The following is a 13470-nucleotide window of genomic DNA, read 5'->3' on the forward strand; positions in this document are numbered from 1 at the left end:
TGTTGAAATACTCATTCAGGCTCTCGTTCTCCTTCATCCTTTCATTTTCATAATCTCTCTTAAGAGATTGAAGCTTCACCGTTCGCACCTTTGAGTCTCCTTCGAACTCTTGTTGTAGGATACTCCAGGCTTCTTTCGATGTTTTAGCTCTCATAATCCTTGGGAAGATGGATAGAGAGACTCCTCTTTGAATCATCCCGAGAACTCCAGCATCTGTGATCTTCTTCTTCTTCAACTCTTCAAGCCGTTGGCTTGATTCTTCAGCTTTTTCTTTTGATTTTTTAGCCTCCGTTGGTGCCGGTTCTTCATATCCGGTTTTGACATACTCTAGAACATCCAAAGATGTGAATAGAGTCTCCATTTTAACAGCCTAAAAATCACAGTTCTCTCCTTCAAATAGAGGAACTTTGACATTGCTGTAAGTTGCGGAAGAGTTGTTTGTAAAAGCCATAACTTTTGTTGTTTTTGCTGCAGCTGCAAGGATCTGCAGCTTTGATACCACTCTATTGGTGGTATTCTAGAGGTGGTATGTGATAAATTATGGTGTTGCAGTATTCTGCAGAGGAAAACTAGATTTAGTCACTTTTTGCACTATACTTCCACTGGTGGAAGATATGCTTTAAAACTGCACATGACACTTTTCTCACTATACTTCCACTGGTGGAAGATGTGCTTTAAAACTGCTATTTTATTGAATTCACCACCAACTACTATATCTTTCTTAACATTACAAAGCCTTTATATAGGCTTGAATCAAAACTGACATAGAATACAATAAGATGATAATTAAGATGAGGACTCTTGGTTCTCTCAATCTTAATGTTACAACTCTAACATAACTCTAAATAAAGACAATAATTAGAATTTGATGGTTGCAATTGCAATTCTCTCATAATTCTTCCTAAAACCAGTGGTGGTTACAACACATTAATTTTAACAATTATATTTTCTCCACATGTTTGCATCTTTTCACATAATTTTCCCTACAATATTGTTATTGGTAAAAACCCGATTGAGTTTCAAATTTCAAAACACTAACTCTGTATCAATCCATGTGGTTTTCACATAGATATAACCTACTATAGTTTTCGCAATTACTTTATTCAGCATCATCTTATTTGTGAATTATGACTTGTACAATGAGGGAAGGAAAAGTATCAGCAATGAGAGGACATTTTCTGCCACTGAGATGATGAAGTGCTATGGTAGAAAAAATTGGCTATACGTCTCTCGTCAATTATTGTTAATCTTTTAGGGAATTTTAATTTTAAATTTTGAATGTTGTCTTCAAAATTGTAATTGGCCAGTTTGAATTTTTGGAAAACCTCTTCGGTTGAAACTTTATTGTCATAAGATTCATTCAGTTTAAGTTACAGTTTGTTACACATGCATGACTTTAGCTAATGACTATGACTTGCTAAGTTTCTTAATTAGACAAGTGTTTAGTTATATTAAATTCTAAAAAAAAAATGTTGCAATAGTGATATAATTTGTTATTAATTAATTTCTTAAAAAACTAAATTAAAAATATACCACTATGAAAACTTTTGATTAATTAATTTCTTAAAAAACTAAATTAAAATTATTAAATAATTTGTTATATAAAAATAGAGATTAATTGGAATACACTGTCAGTGTAAAACAACATTACACCATCATCCAATTAGAATCAATGATTTTGACAAATAAGTATGGAATTAAAAATATAAATATATAAATTATAATTAAATTATTTTAATAACCACTTTTTCCATAATTCTCTCTTCCCATGTGTTAAAATACTTCATTCTAATTGGATGATGGTGTAAAGTTGTTTTACACTGACAGTGTATTCCAATTAATCTCATAAAAATATTAAATTCAAACTTATTCTGTAAAAGAATTTGATAATATATAAATATTTGTAAAATATTTAAATTTAAATTTAAATTTTTTTATAAATAAAATCATTTATAATATTGTTAAAAATATTAATTGATTTTTTTTTAAAATTTTTTATCCTAGTCATCATTTTCATCTCATAAAAAGATAAATAATTTATCCTAATCATCATTGCAATATTTACAAAAATGGAGAAAGACCAACAAAATCTTAAGACAAGAAAATTTGAGGGATAAAAAAGTTGAGTTTCAAAATAAAAAAAATTAATTAAAAAGTTATAAACACATAAATAAAGAAATCAAAAGTGCAATTAAACTTATAAAATATAACACTTGATATGTGTGACTAGTAAAAAAAGATACATAACAACTATTTATCAATGGGATAAAAAAATACAAGACATATATTTCCCATTGATACGTTAAAAAATAAGAGACAAATATTTGATATTAATAAAAAAAATATTTATTATGGATAAATATAAGAAATAAATATAAAACATTTATGAACAGGTGATAAAAAAAAGAACACGTGATAAATATTTGTTACTGTTTCGGGCCGATCACATGTTCAAGGGCAATAAAACCCAAATCATAGTGATACCCAATTCAAAAACGTGTGTATTAAGACATTTATGACTAAATGTGTAGAAAATTTCTTTGGCCACCTCCCTATGGGGGTCACCCCCAGCGAAAATACCAAAATACCCGTGCTTCGGAAATGAACTTCCGAAGCGCTTTTTTTTTTGAAAAAATTGACTTATTTCGGAAGTTCATTTCCGAAGCAGGGGTTTCGGAAGTGAACTTCCGAAATACTGCGATTTCTGCAGATTTATCAAAACACTCCCCCTCCCCCAATCATTTACCCTAAATCAAAACAAAAAGTGGCAAAGGCGAAAATTTGTGCAAACAGAATTCCAAAGCTGCATCAAGGCTCCAATCACACTGCTAAACAACATTCAAAAGCCCTCAATCCTAACACTTTGTAAGTTTTGAAATTTTTAGATCTATTATTCAAATGCATGTTATTTAGGGTTTTAATTGCATAAATGATATATGGTTAGGTTGTTAGTAGTATTTAGGTTGTTTAGAAGCATTTTGATTTGGTTTGAAGTTTGGTTTAGGGGTCTGCCATGGAAGTTGCAGAAAAGTCCATCGCAGGGGTGTTTCGGAAGTTCATTTCCGAAAACACCTCCCTCCCAGTTTTCGGAAATGAACTTCCGAATTGTATCAGAAGTTCAAATTTTTTTGTTTTTTATTTTGTCTCGCATATTAATCGATTTCAACTGTTTACAGGAACATGTCAGGCAACCAACAAGCACGCAGGACTGCGTCTTCTAAAGAGGGCGCTAAGGGAAGAAAGGGTTCTTCAAAGAAGGAGGTGAAAGAGGTGAAGGAGGTGAAGGAGGTGAAGGTGGTGAAGGAGAAGAAGAAGCTTTTGACTGGTTCTGCTTCTCGTCCCCTGGGAGTCCATGGCTCGGACGCGCAGGCTCAGCCTTCAGGCGTGATCAACGCTGATGGTTCTGATACTGAGTGGGATGAAGATTGGTATAATTATCTTCATTCGGAGGAGTTCGCTCGTCGAGAAGAATAACGTGTTTTTATTTTGTTTGATGTGTATTTTGTAACGCTCGTCGGGCAGAATAACATGTTTTTGTTTTGTTTGACGTGTTTTGTTTTGTTTTGTTCGGATTTCGGATTGTATCGCACAGTGTTTTTGTATTGGATTTATCATGTTAATAAAAATACGTACTACTGTAAGTAACAAATGACGGAGGAGGTGTAACCGGGGCCGGAACATATGACGGAGGAGGTGGATGTCCGGAGGAAGAAGAACCGGAGGTACGTCCACCGCGAGACAAAGGAGCCAATCATTGTAAGCTATAGTTTATCATTATCATCTGGGGACGTCATTTCTAAAAAATCAAGATTAAAAATAATAAGATTTTTTTCCCAATTTTTTGTAATGACGTCCCCTGATGATAATGATAAATTATAGCTTACATTGATTGGCTCCTTTGTCTCGCGGTGGACGTACCTCCGGTTCTTCTTCCTTCGGACATCCACCTCCTCCGTCATATGTTCCGGCCCCGGTTACACCTCCTCCGTCATTTGTTACTTACAGTAGTACACCTTTTGAAATTCGGAAGCCTTTTTTTCTCCCCACCACTCTCTCATCCCCACCTACCCGTGTTCAACAATATGTAACTTTAATTTTATGTATTATTATCGTTGTAATCTTCACCCGATTAAATAAAGCGAATTGTTGTTGTTTTTCATTTTATTCTGTCCAGACATATTTTCGGAGGTTCATTTCCGAATTCTCCAAGGGGGGTGCGTTCGGAGATGAACTTCCGAAACACCACATTTTCTGAAAATGTAACTTTATTTCGGAGATGCATCTCCGAAACCAATATTTTATATTAAAAAAAACACGTTTTCGGAAGTTCATTTCCGAAAACACCTTTTTTTCAAAAAAAAGTACCGTTTCGGAAATGAACTTCCGAAACAAGGGGTAATGTTGTAAATTCACCAGGGGTGGGCAAGAAGGTTAGGAGGTGGGTGAAGAAAAAACCAATGTGTAATGTCTCAGACTGCTTTTAGGATTATTGACTGATCCAAGAAACCAACACGGATTTTTTCGGCATGCTCTGTCCTCACTCACACGCTTTTCGAGAAACTTTCCAGTAGACCATCCATTCAAATACTGCTCCAAGTCAAGTCTCCTTAACTGTGGAGTTCTTATCTGTTAGGCTACCCAAATGAAGATGCATCTTGTTGGTTTATATAACCACGGTGGATGAACTGATTTTTTTTTTTAGTTTTTTTTTCGCAAAACATGTTGTGGTTAGCAAGAGTCGCCACTGACTTTTATTTTATCCAATTTTATTAGAAAAGACATAAAAGAACAGGAAAGATCTTTAAAATATTTTTGAGTTCAAGGGTTATTTTTACAAAGGGAAGATGTTAGCACCCTTTGTATCCATGGTTATCCATGAGCTCTTAATTCGCTTGCTCACTTTGCTTTATTTTGTGTGTGAGTGTGTTTTGTTTGAAAAGGTTTTTGTGAAGATGCCAATGTGAGGCAAACTTTGCAATCTCTCTTGTTTCTGTCCTTGAGGGAGTTTGCAAAGTGTTTTTGAAAAGATGTTTGATTCGGTATGCCAATGTAAGGCAAAGTATTTTGAAATTATTTTTGTTTACAAAGTATAAAATGGAATGGAAAGAGCTTTTTAAGAGCAGGCGAGTTATGAGTTATTACCCCCTAAACATTTGTCTTTCCTATTCTTTTTCCTTCCAGTTTAAGGGAAAGAAACTATCCATACCATTAATTAGTAGGAAGTCCTTTCATTGGATGTTAGATGTAGCGACCATTTTATTTTAATCTTTTATGTTATTGTGTGTTATGTGAATTAATTGATAGTTATATGAATTATGTGTTAATTATGTGCTTAATTGACATTATGTTATTTTATTGGGAGTTATTAGTAATAATATGATTTAGTGAGACTATTAGTAATTGGGCCTAAGTTAGAGTTAGTAATTGAGAGGTGCTAATTAGAGTCCATTAGCATTATGAGAAATTTAGTAAGGTTTAACAAAAACAAGGAAATTGGGGAAAATAGAAATTAGAAGCTCATTTGGTGAAAGAAGAGAAAGAGAGAAGAGAAGAGGACAAAGCTAGGTCAAATCCCAAGATTGAAGATTAGAGTTGTCTTCAATCCAAACCTAAGGTGAGGGTGAGATTATTTCATGATAAGGGATTGTATGATAGTAATTATGTTGGAGTTTTAATTATATGTTGAGTATCCATGAATGTGTGAATTGAAATTGTTAAGAGTTTATGATAGATTTCCATAAAATTGTGTTCTAAACATGTTTTTGATGATGATTGTTGTTAATGGATGTTCAATACTGGTTATATGTGCCTTAAATTGCTGTTTGAGAAGGATTTTGGATGGTGGAAGTGTGGTTTCGCAGGTCTGATATCTCTGTTATTTTTCTACATAATCGCGCGTCCGCTAAGCAACCCCTGATCCGCTAAGCGACCACTGGCCCGCTAAGCGAAGTTTGGGAACAAAATTTTGAAATTCACGAGTCCGCTAAGCAAGCTTGGCCCGCTAAGCGGAGCTGCGAAAAAGTGCCTGCTTCCACTACTTGAAACCCAGTTTTTAGCCTCGGCCGTTGTTCGTGGCTATAAGGCAAAAAATCGACGCTACTTGACAGTTAGCCTCGGCGTAGCCTCGGTGTCGGGACAGTCTAAAACAGTCGAAGCTAACATTTAGCTTCGGCCAAAATGAGCCGTGTCTACTATAGCCTCGGCTAGGCCGAGTCTAAATCAAGGCTCGCCTAAAGCCAACGCTACTAATAGCAAGGGCCAGGCCGAGGCTAAAAGCAACTTTTGAAGGACAACCCAAAATTTAGCCTCGACCTATCCAAGGCTAAAGTTAAAGTATAAGACTCCACAAAATTAATTAGCAAGGGATTTGTCGAGGCTAAGGTCAATTTCCGAAAGTCAACAAAAATATTAGCTTCGGTCCAGCCGAGTCTAAAGTCAAATTTGAAAAGTCAATAAAATTAATTACCCTGGGTTTATTCGAGGCTATGGTCAAGCTCCTGAAGCAACATAATAATTAGCTTTTGAACCATATTTGATTTAAGATCAATCAAAACTATATTCACTAACTAAATTAAGCACCATATCAAAATTTCCACGGCATAGATTTTTACAAAACCTGGTGCTTTGACATTAAATCCAAAAATAATAGCTTTGCTTGCCACAGCAAGGTCAACATCACTTGTGCTTACAGATACTTTCATAAGATACACAAAGACAAACACCCTAGGGAACAAATATGATAAAACTATCGTAAACCAATAAAAAAAACCCATTAACACAAACCTGTTTGGACATGGCAGAAGCTTTGTTTGACTGGTTGAGAATTTCATAATAGAAGATAGAGAAATTGAGAGCCAAACCCAATCTTATAGGATGAATAGTTGGAAGATCAACATTAACAATATCCTTCAAGACAAAACATTAAACAATTAACAGTAATTAATTAAACAATCTTCCAAACACTAAAAAATTAACCAAAACAAAAGACAATAACCTGTGCAGCCTTGTAAGAACAAAAGCATGTAATGTCTTCTCCTTCAAAATCATGTCATGTGCTATCTTCTTCAATCAATTTAATGAAGATCATGTGTATCCTTAAATCAATTTTATCAAGATCACAAACCATGTCATATCTTTTCCCTTAAAAAAACAACCAAAGAATAAAAGCACATGCAACAAAATATAGATAATAAGCAAATGACACATAAAATTCAGAAGCAAAAAGACATAAAGCTTTAACATAGCACATTTGAAGTTACAATTATCCAAATATTACATAGGTTGAAACAACAACAAAAAAGTAGTCATAGCTACAACAAAAAACAGACCCAAAAACTCGGAATACATTGAAGATCATGTCCAAAAAAATATACATCCGAGACTACTTTTACTAAGACGACATGATCAATGTTCACTTAATGATTGGTCATCTAAATCATCATCATAGTGAGGATTTGATGGTCGAATGACAGCACTAGCAGATTGACCATTTGAAGTAGCAAGATTTTGCATTATAAATGCCTTCAAAGCATTCACTTCAGACTCCATCTTCTTAACAAACTCATTAGACGCTTGATATTGTTCTGTTGCCATTCCTGCATAACCAACATACATCTACTGTTTGTTTGTTTCATAAGTTAACCAAACTTTACCTAAGCATTCATTATCAAGCAATGTATCTAATTTATATTAAACTTAGATTCATTATACATTCATCGACCAATGAATTAAAAAATAATCTCTTTCCACTGAGTTAAAATTTATTGCATCTAGAGAAATATGTAAAGAAATATTAGTATTTTTAGTCCAAACTGGTTCCATTCCATGTAGAAGGAAATAGTTAATTCTTGAAATTTTAAGCTTATCTATTGGCACCACTCCTTTCATTGACCTATAGCTTTTCATTTCAAAGGTTAACTCAAAGTCAGTTATTTACAAGACTTTGCTGACAAAATAAAATGCAAACAAGTTGGTTAGAAGTGTGACTCATTTATAACTTTCAAATTTACATTCAAAAGAGGTAGAGAAATAGATTAGAAACTTCATTTGATCATGCGATATTGAAAAAGGAAAATTTGTGATAGTTTCTTAGCAGAAATTTGTGATAGTTAAAAATACATATATTATATTTATATTGACTTCTACACATTAGTATATTGTGGCAGAAAACACCGAATATCAACCTATATTTACCATTATGGCGGAATAATAAGTGAGAGAGAGAGAGAGAGAGAGATTACCTGGTTTCAAAATTTGAATCAAGAAGCAGAACCAAAGGTCAATGTACAAGTCAACTTATGCTTGAATGAGTGAATGATGTCCAAGCTGGAAATATTCAGAATCAGAAATTACACGTCAATGTGTCTATTTCAAGTTATGCAACCAAAGGAAAAAAAAGGAAATAACAGTAACAGATGGCATACATATTTTAAACTAGAAAGCAATCAGATCAAACAAATTACTTAGAGACGCGTATGTGTTAGTGATATAATTAAAATGAAAGTGTCCAGCAAGAACTAAGAGATAATGATGTTGTATTAAACACTCTCTATTAAATAGAATATAGTGACAGAAAAATCAATTTGTAAGAAATTCTTCCAACTAAGGGCTAGTTTGTGTGGGCTTTAAAAAAGTGATTCTTTCATTTTATTTTCAGAAATGATTTTTATAAATCACAAATGGCAGAAAGACTCTTAATAAAGATTCAATTTGTATTAAAGCGAGAAAAACCAGAAGTCACTGCAGTTAGTAAGTTGAAACAATTAAAATTATGGAGCTAAGAAGCATACACTACTATACACGAAGAAGAAGTGCATAGCAATAGTGATAAATTGGAGAAGTTTATTCCTTCGACGATGCTTAGGGTTTTGCTCGTTGAACCCGATGATTCATCCGACGATGCTTAGGGTTTTTGTTTCTTAAGAGATGAAAGAAAATTAGAGATGAAAAGCAGAGGGAAGAGGTAGAGGGAAAGGGGAAAAAAATACCTGATGAACTTTAATCAAATAGAATGGATGATCTTCCAGTTGGTTCACCCCATCTCTCAACTATCGTACGAAGAGATGAAAATTAGGAGAATCAATTAGGATTTTAGGATTTTGATTTTTTGTTTGATTTCAGGTTATTGATATCTGGGCTGGTTTTAGGGTTTTTACGCAAAAGTAAGAGAATGAAAAAAAGAAATGGGAAAACGAAGAGGGAAATGAAAAAGAGAAGAGAGGGAAAATGAATTTTGGGTATTATTAGAACCATAGAATGAATAAATCAAATCACTGAAGATAGTAATAAAATAACTTTGATAGATGAAATGGTTAAAATGTTAATTCCAATTCAACATGTCCTGGGATCGAAACCTCATGGGGACAATATTTTAATTTTTGTAAATTCTCAGCAAGGTGTCTACTTATTAATACAAATAATCATTCGTGTCTATTAAAAAATATAAAGTTAGCCTCGGGAAACCGTGTCTACATAATAATGACAATAATAATTAATACTTAGCCTCGACATCAACCGTGTCTAATGAATTAAATAAAAATAAATTTCAAATGTAACTTTGAAATACCTTTTTAGCTTCTTGGTAACCTGGGTTTGACCGAGGCTACTTAGCCTCGGTGTCGGTGGCCGAGGCTAAATCCAAAGCTAAAATGAAGTTTTCTAGTAGTGTTCTATTTTTAGACCCGCTAAGCGAACCTTGTTGTTGAAAACTTTTTGAAACTTCTAATTGACGTATCTTTCGATTCGTAACTCCTTTTTAAGCGTTGTTTGAACCTCCGTAACACTGACATCAATGTCTAACTAATGAATATGATTGGAATGACTCTTTAAAAACCTTCTTGAATTGTATTTTCTAATTTAATGATGTTTTGCTTAAGTTGAATGGTTGTGTATGCTTGTATACCATAAAGAAGTGATTGAGACGTGATATATTACTATAATGGTAATGATGTTGTTGCCGTAGAACTTTAGCATTGAGTTGATGTTGATGAGACGATGTTGTTGTGTGTTGTCAATGTGTCTTTTGTGGATTTGCATCATTGAGTCGCATCCATTGCATAAGTGTCTATTAGCCTGAAAATGGCAACGACTATTAACCTGAAAATGGAAACGACTATTAGCCTGAAAATGGCAACGACTATTAGCCTGAAAATGGCAACGACTATTAGCCTGAAAATGGCAACGACGATGCCCTAAGTGGCAATGTTTAAGACGAGAGTTTTACTCCAAATGGTACCACATGCATGTGCATAATGTTAAGTCGCATATTGAGTCGCATTTTGAATTGTTGTGATTACGAAGTGAATGTTATGATGTGTGGATGACATAGTTGTGAAATTATATATGTTATTGTGATGAAAGTTGTTTTGAGATGAGAAGTGGTGAACGATGTATGATCTTTACTCTCCTATAAGTATTATCATACATTCCTTTTTACTCATTGATATCTCACCCCTTTTGTTTGAATGTTACCCTTTGTTGGTAACGTGCAGGTAACGACGAGGAGTAGCCGTTACATTTAGTAGCTCAAGTCGGTGTCCATTGCTCTAATACGTAGCACTCGGGGGGATTATCGTTTGCCTTACCTTATGTTGTTATGTTTTAGTTGGATTTTGATATCGTTGTATGGAGACATTTTGTTTAGTTGTTGCCATGTTGACAAAAATGTTATGACTTGAAGTTTATAAGTTTTATGAATTCCACTGCGATGTTTGAAATTGTTGAGTTTGAGTGACTATTGGATTATGATTCCTCTCGTTGATATGTGTTATGTATCTTTAATAATAAGCTTGTATGCGTATATGTTTTAAGTTGATAAATGTGGCGTCTCAAGTATGTTGATTTTGAGATTTTGAACTCTGATTTTCCTTTATAAATTGTTGGTTAGATTTGGGGTGCTACATTAGGGACATCTTATGGTCACCGTATGGTCATAGAAGACAACTATAAGGATACCTTAAAAATTTTGAAGGGACTATCATCATATTTACCGTAGGGTCATCGAGGGTCAAGATCACTCTTTTTGTAGGCAACTCGAAGGATCATTAAGGGACTGTGATCTTTTTATTGAAGGGACAGTGATGATTGAATAGAGAATCTTTGCTAAAGTATCCCTATTTCGAGGGGCATGACCATTGTTCTTATAAGGCAACTGAGATAGGCTACCCTAGAGGTGGTGTGTGCACAAGTGTGTTATGTTTAGTTATTTGTCTTTGATTAGCGATCTACTGGTTTAATTTTATTCGTCTTACCATACACGCCTATGTTACTAGCAGTTATATGTATATATACAAGCATAAAAGTAAATGCAGAAACTTAAACACCTACACTATTACAAGGCTTCGGGGTAGATACATAAGTATAGCAAATTAGGCGGGAATTAAGATCTAGACTATTACATGGCTTTAAGGCAGTTTTATAGTACTATTGTGCGAGAAATTTAAATCTATACTATTACATTGTTTTTATACATGTCCTATACATACTATCTAATGAAAATAAATAGCAAATAAAATGAAAGGTTAGAGAAGAGTTTGGTTTGATGTCTTAGAATTCCATGTGTCAAAAGGATATATTTTTTTATGTTAGTAAAAATTATTTAAATAAATTCTAAGTTAATAACAAAAAATAATTGAATAAACTAAGTCTAATTACAATTAAAATTTCGAAATTAAATTCATGAAATAAAAGCCTAAATCTTATTATTTTTTGGTTTAATCTTAGGTATAAAATAAAAAAAAAAGAATTTTAATGTCTAAATTAATTATCAATTGATTTTAATAAAATAAACCTAAGTCTAAATTAATTAGATCACAGAAAACTTAAAACTATTTTTTTATATTATTTTTGGTATTTTTCTTTAGAAAATGGATTAGATGTAAAAAAAAAAAAAAACTAAGTTCTAATTTATCTTAACATTAGAAATAATAAAGACCTAAAGCTAAATTTATTTACAAAATAAAATAGAAGATTAATTCAGTGAAAGAGAGAAAACAAAAATCGGCACATAGATGTGGGACGATCGGCACGGCTGAAAAATCTAAAAAAAAAAAGAGTTAACTTTAATAGATTCAAGGTGTCCTGTCTGACTAAATCAAATCCCTACGCCTTTTGGATTGTACCTGTTCTATGTATCATCCTGAACACAACCATAAACATGTTAATGATGCATGAAATAATCGATTTGGATTTTTTAAAACCTTACCACTATAGATGTTGGATTGCAGGACCTCTGGACTTGGAACAATCAAGCTCTTGGAGATTTTTTTCCCGATTTCTTTAGAGAGAGTTTGTTGTGATTTCTTTTGTATGTGGATTCGTGTGTGGTACAGAGAGGGGGCTCTTGAATTTATAGAATTGACAGGAATGATAGGAAAGGAAAAAAACCAAGTTTTAAAGGCCATAAGATCACTTGATTCTTTCCTTATGATTTTGAAAAGTTGCCATAGGGAGAGATCACGAATTTGAAGGTGGTTAAGTGGTCTTGGATGTGCAAGATACTCTTCTAGAAGCATGTGACTAGGCGCCACCCTTGATCCTATCCTTTGGCTTGATTTGATTTTATTTAATTTTTATTTAACATTTGTATTTTGTGGAAAACCCAAATAAATTAAATAAAAATGGAAATAAACCTAAAAAGGCAATAGAGGTCTTTTTGGATGCTTTTAGATATGTCTCAATTTAGAAAGATAGGTTTCTTTTACCAATGCTTCAAAATTTTCAATGAAGTTTTCATGCCATTTTCTTCATTTTGCCCAACTTGTATTAATCATAAATCTCTCAAGTTTTGTCATATGAAGGTGATCTTGGACTTTTTGGAAAGCTCAAGATGTCTCCTACAACTTCCTTGTTGATCATCATTTCATTTGAAGCATTTTTCATTTTGTAAGCATTTTTGACAAAATGTGTGCTTTTTTTGACTTTTGGTCCAACATAGTTGACTGTTGATCATTTAAATAATTGACTGAGAAAACTTGTGAAGTAAGACTTGAAACTTGTCATGAGGATACCCTAGAGCATATAGAGACCTATGAAGTCCATCTGAGGCATTGGAAGCTCAATCTTCTTTGAGAAAAACAGAACCCTAGTTGTGGGTTGATTGTTTAGGAGGAGAACTCGTCTTAATCAATCCTTGAGTATCTTTGGGCTTTTGAGACTCCTATAAGTGTGAGGATACCTCTTGAATTAATTTGTCTCAAAGATGTGAAGGCAAATTTTGGGGTACAACAGTATAGGTAGGACCAATCAATTCTTATAAGCATTTTCTTCAATCATGGAGTCCTATACTTGCACAACCTCAGGAACCATCTCATTTCAATTTAAATTCGATGACCATTCCTCGCCCTCTTTGACCTCAGGTGTTATATTGCTCACAACCATGAGACCTACACCTGATCACTGCCTTCAAAGGATTATCCACATCATAATAATCAGACGACTCTAACCTCATACACTATATAAAGTCAGCACAGA

Source organism: Vicia villosa, unplaced genomic scaffold, assembly GCF_029867415.1.
Source record: "Vicia villosa cultivar HV-30 ecotype Madison, WI unplaced genomic scaffold, Vvil1.0 ctg.001359F_1_1, whole genome shotgun sequence".
Taxonomy (NCBI): Eukaryota; Viridiplantae; Streptophyta; class Magnoliopsida; order Fabales; family Fabaceae; genus Vicia; species Vicia villosa.